The 6,000-nt window shown below is 41.7% G+C and overlaps 1 protein-coding gene across 1 annotated transcript in view; it reads left to right on the forward strand.

The window, feature by feature from the left end:
- Positions 1–3,874, forward strand: part of PARP16 (poly(ADP-ribose) polymerase family member 16) — a 47,391-nt gene extending 43,517 nt beyond the window's left edge. The window contains exons 8-9 of the mRNA XM_058156136.1: positions 258–792; positions 2,348–3,874. The gene's annotated coding sequence lies outside the window, so the exon portion shown is untranslated. The remainder of the gene's footprint in view (positions 1–257; positions 793–2,347) is intronic.
- The last annotated feature ends 2,126 nt before the right edge of the window (positions 3,875–6,000 follow it).

Raw genomic sequence — 6,000 nt, forward strand, 5'->3', positions numbered from 1 at the left:
CTTTCCTAAATGGCCAAGTTGAGACAGGCCTGAAAATCTCTCACCTGTGTGGCTGTAATGCCTTGTTTTTAGCTGGTTGGATTTCTCTCCTGGATGTCAATATAGCTGGGAAAGGTGGGGAGATGGCTGCTGCAGATTTTGTTCAGGAGGGCAATGGGGGACAGGAGACATAGAAATATCTTGACTGGGCCCAGGGGGTCCTCGATGAAGCCGCTTGCCATTCATGGTCTCTTTCTTCTTCTGTTTCTGCCGAGCAGAAAGACAACATCGTCAGAAACCTGCAAGGTCCCTTCCAGCTCTACTCTGACTGGTCCAGGTCCAGGTCCAGCAAAAAGAACTGGAGACTCACAGAAAATTACAGTCCCATCAAGGAATGTGCCAGAAGACTCAACGGTTTTGATCCGCAACCTATGTCCTCTGAGCATTGAAAGGCTACCCATCCTAAAGATTTCTCCTCCTCTCTTCTACAGAGGCTCTTAGGACAGTAATGACAGAGCCAGGAGCAAAAAAGGAGGAGGGAAGGGCACAGTCCCACCTAAAAGCCTCAACCAGAATTCCTCTAGTTCCTGAGGTTTTCTTTTGCACAAGATGTTCCCTTTCCTTCCTTTTCTTTATTTATATTTGTATCCCTTCCATTCTAGTGCACAACACAAAAACACACAGACACACCTCCTGTTCTTACCTCCTGTTCCTGGACTCACTTTTCGCTAGCCACCTGGAATAACTTCTTTAAGGCCTTTCCATTGAAGCATGAGAACTTGGCAGCAAATCCCCATAGATTTCTGAAAGAAGGTGAACAGATAATTTTAATTTTCTCTTTTTAGGAACTGGGCCAGGAGTCTGACTGCAATATCAGGGGGAGGGGAGAGGGAGGAGGGGAGAGGAGAGAGAGAGGGGGGAGGGATTGAAGATTTGATGGGCAGGTAAACCACCTTCTCCATGTTTCCTCCTGAATTTGAACTTTTATGCAAACTTTTATATGGTCCCCTATAGTGATGAAGTGAAACCCCGGGTCTTTTCCAGCTGGTCTTCCTCCGTCATCAATAAGGGGTTGTCCAGGTGCTTCAGGGAGTTCATGACAGGCCCCATCAGGTTTTTGCACTTCGTAGAGAGAAAAAGGAAAGTTCCACATTAGTCAAATATCAGAAGGAAGGTGGAGGAAAGGGAGACCCCGATTAAGCCCCTTTGAATTTGGGGGAGGGGATCTGCTGTGGGCACCCTCTCACCTGCCGGAATCCAGGTGCCTCCGCATCTTGTGAAAACTATCCCTCTTGTAAGGGTGGTATCTGGAGGTATCTGAAAAAAATAACCAGGGAGAAGAAAGGGAAAGTTATTAGGTTTATGCTGGAATTCACCGATCTCTTTGCTTTCACTCTAACCACTTGGCTCTAGTAAAAGCAGACCTTTCACTAAACACCACTCGACTGGAGTTTCTTGGTGAAGCTGCTGGTGACTTGTTACCTCTTCCTTTTTTTTTCTGTTCCTGCTGAGCAGAAAGACAACATCATCAGAAAACTCCAAGCTAGAAGACCTCCAAAGTCCCTTTCAGGTCTATTCACTTAGGAGTGGAAGTTTCATCCTTCTTGCCAAGCAGAATCTCCCTTTTCTATCCCATTCTCAGCAAATCTACCATCCTCCTGTTTTAGAGAGAAACTGGTTGCGGGAAAAGTCACTTTCTGTTGAGGGGATGACTGTGGCTAGTGACCAAAGTTTGGGAAGGGAACTGGTCGTGAAAGCTTTATCAAAGATTATGCTTAGGGGTTCTGCTATATTAATGGAAAGTTTTTTTAAGAAGTACGCACATAGTCCATTGGCTCCAATAGATAGCGATGGTTTCAAGTTATGAAGAGCTTTTCCAACATTATCTTCTGTGAAATCTATATGTGTTAAGTCGTCATACTCATTGTTGGTACGATTTGGGAATGCCGGATATGTGTCATCGCTGTTAACAAAAACTGAGCCAAAGAATATGTTGAAGAGGTTTGCTTTAACTATTTCGTTATTGCATTCCTTGCCGTTAGAATCTTTTAGTGGTGGGATGGATCTGGAGTCTTTAAGTTTATTGTTCACAAAATTATAAAAGGCACGAGTGGAATTTGTGCGCAGGATGGAGAAGGAACCTGAGGTGTATTAAGAGAAACACCCAGAGCCACATGGTCTCAAGACCCAGTTTGTTGGGCAAGATCAAGGAAGTGAAAGCTATCCAAATTTCAGGATGGGATTTAACGCTCATCTGGGCTAGCCGTAAAATCTTGGAAACTGTGAGAGACTTCCCATCTTTCTTTAGCTGAATTCATTAATGATATTTTTGGTTCAATCCAGAGTAACCGATTATTTTATTCTATAGGTAGCCGTCGACTTACAACACCTCGTTTAGCGACCATTCAAAGCTACCAGACTCATAATGTTGAGAAGAGCTAAGCTGATTTTGTAACTAAATAGCTGCTGCTCTCCTGAGGCAAAGGCGTATTTTCTAGGATAAATGACCAGCCCTCGTTGACTTTCCCCCTTTTGGTTCCTGGAGAAGACTCACAATGTTGGAGGTTCCTTGGGTCTCATATTCTTCATCCCAATCCTCTCCCGTGATGTATATAGGACCCTGTGGAAAGAGAAGAGGAGATAGCATCCCTCATGAAACAGCCCAGCATGGGAAGGATTTGTGTGGGTGTGTGTACTAAGATTGTGTACCTCAAACTGTGAAAACAGATCATCCGTTGCACTTGTGGATGGTTCATTCTCTTCTGCCTCAGCCAGGCGTAAGACTTCCTCAGTGTCCATTTCCTAGAAGCAGAGGCAAGAGTGCAATCAGACACATACCAATATGAATTTTTTAATATTGTTCTTCTAAAGTTCTGACACAGAAATGAATTGGACTGAGTTGAATATCTGCCAATTTAAATGACATCCCAAGGAGAATCAAGATAGCTTTTAATTCCTGGTGCAGCCAAGAAGAGGTGCAGAAATCTCTCTTGGATCTGTCCTTAGTTCAATGACTCACTGGACCTTTTAAAAGGACCAGGAAGGGACAGGTATCAAGGACCAACATGCTGCAAATCAAAAGCTACCGGCTTCTAATACCTTACAACAAAAGTAGAAGTTATCCTGCCAGGATTATTTACCTTTGGGGAAGTAGATATCTCGTTTTCAGCTGTGTCTACCAAGGCAGCCCCTTTAGAAGAACTTCCTAATATCTACCAACCCCACCCCACCACTGCCACCCTCCCCCAAATTCCCTCTACCTATATTATTTAACTGCCAACTATTTCAAAAAACAACAAAACAAATAACCACAATTTTCTTTGCCAGCCTATCCAATATGGAAAGGCAGGATTTGAAAACCTGAAATCCTGAACTGGGCCAACTGACGAACAGCCAGACGCTCCTCCTTGCTGGCCAGTTTAGTAGGCCCTATCTTTACTTGTCCAAACCCTTTCCCCACTCCCCTTTAGAAGAACTTCCTAATATCTAACTAACAACCCCACCCCACCACCGCCACCCAACCCCCAATTCCCTCTACCTATATTATTTAACTACATTATTTAATTATTTAACTATTTCAAAAAACAGCAAAACAAATAACCTCCATTCTCTTTGCCAGACTATCCAATCTGGAACAGCCAACTGATGAACAGCCAGATGTGATATATGTCTGCTCGACAATTTGGCCAAATTCAAACTGCTCAGTTCCTACAATCCTTAGTAATAACTGAAACTCAACTGGTGTGGGCTATTCAAACGGACCAATAGGAAGCCTCCCCTCCCCTAACTGCCTTCATTTCCAGGTTCTAAATTCCGTTGCTCAGTGAGCTCAGAGTCAACTGACAGGGCAGGCAGCCAATCTGGTCCATGCTTCAGATGACTGGATTTCTAGTCCCGCCTTAGGCATGACAGCCGGCTGGATGACCTGGGCCCAGTCGCTCCTTCTCAGCCCAGCCAACCTCACAGGGTCGTTCTTGGGAAAACAGGAGGAGTATTAAGTATATTCACTGCCTGGAGCTAATTATACAAGTAACAAAGGCAGGATGTCCACTCCTGTTCTGGGACTTAGGAAAATAAACTAGGGAACTGGGCCAGTATAATTGCAGTCCATGCCACCTCTAGGGGCAAATCTTCTGGCTGACATCATCCTGAAGTCTTGCATTTTGGAGAAGAAACCAAGCCGATCCGTAGGAGAGCTGGGACATCTTGTTCAGTGGTGTCGGTTTTCAGATCGCAATTGCACCTTCTTCCCCAATGACTTCTTCCTTCCTGCTTCTGCAGTGGGCATGATGAGCTGATCCACTCACTCCCCCTGCTGAGAAGGCTGCCTGCTGAGTTGGTGGCATTACTGTACCATTCGGGTCTTGTATTATAGAAGATAATTCTTTATTGGCCAAATGTGATTGAACACACAAGGAATTTGTCTCTGGTGCATAAGCTCGTATTACATACAAGCAACAAGCGATGGGTCATAGATCATAAATCAATTATTGTCAGGAAGCTCACTCCAAATTGACCAGCAATTATGCAAAAAAAATTGGGCTGTGTGTTTCCCAGAAGATGGGAAGGCCTCATATACAATGCCATTGTTTTATTTGAGGGATGAAAGTGGAGATGGAAGGTCTGCCTCCGTATTCTGGAAATACCCTTTGACAAGATGCACCTTCTGTAGGTCCATGTTTTTCTTTGTGCAACACTTGAGCTAAGGAATCTGAAACATTATGTTGGGTTTAGGTCCAGATGCCAGGTGAGAAGTTAAATTAGGGGGGGTGGTTGTCACCTATAAAGATATTCTGAATGAGAGGGGAGAATTAAAAGCGAGAAATATTTTAAAGGAAGAAGAAATTGAATTGAATTGGAATGGTGGGCGTACCTCCAAATACAATCTAAATTTAGCAAAGACAAAAAGGAGTGGGGCATAAAGCAAGAATTATCAAAATTAAATAAGATTTTATTAAGTAGGGAGGGTAAGACCATAAGTAAATTATATTGCTATTTATTGGAATGGGACACGATTTAGGAACAAGTCAAAGAAACGATGATAATTTGGAGTAAATATTTTAGTCACAGTATTGATTTGGACAATTGGCAGATTTTATGGGGGAAAAAATTAAAAATCACATTAGCAACTTCATATAAGGAAAATTTATATAAGATGTTTTATTGGTGGCACGTCCTCCCCACAAGATTAGCACGAATTAATAAGGAAAATTCTTCGGCATACTGGAAGTGCGAGGTGGCCACGGGGAACTTCTATCATATGTGGTGGGAATGCCCAAAGGCAAAAAAAATATTGGAATCCAATAAAGAGTTCGTTGGAAGAAATTTTGTTAATAAATATAGAAGTCAAACCGGAATTTTTCCTTTTGGGAATGACAGAGGGTAAATACAAGAAAGACATAAATTATCTGTTACTCCATATACTTATAGCAGCACAGATAGCTTTTGCTCAGAAGCGAAAAGAGAAAGATACCCCAACTGAAGAGGAAATATCACTAAAAAATTGTAATTGTGCAGAGATGGATAGACTCACCTTGGAACTCAAGGATAAAAGCGAAAGATTGTACTCTGAAATCTGGGTAAAATTCTGTGAATGGTTAGATAAAAGGAGGATAGCCGACACAAATGAGTAGTGTTAGACTAGAAATATATACGTTATTATAGATAAATGGGTATGTGAATCGTATAGATAGGTATATGTATGTATAGATATGTATAATTGTATAGAAATAAGGTATATATTATTATTATATTATGTGTAAATAACATATAAGGTTTAAGAAATATATTACTATATTATCATTAGTTTATTATGTATTAGTTTAAAATGTTGGAAGATGCTTAGAACAGTGATGTCATATCTATGCCCAATGTTTTTAATTTTGAATTATTAATAAAAAAAACTTTTTTAAAAAATCCACCACTTTTTAAAGTTGTACCTGTAATTGCTCTGAAAGTTATTGCAAACTTGTAATCTAGACGGACCTTCTCCAACTTGCTGAAGCCAGAATGACACCACAC

Source organism: Ahaetulla prasina, chromosome 13, assembly GCF_028640845.1.
Source record: "Ahaetulla prasina isolate Xishuangbanna chromosome 13, ASM2864084v1, whole genome shotgun sequence".
Lineage (NCBI taxonomy): Eukaryota > Metazoa > Chordata > Lepidosauria > Squamata > Colubridae > Ahaetulla > Ahaetulla prasina.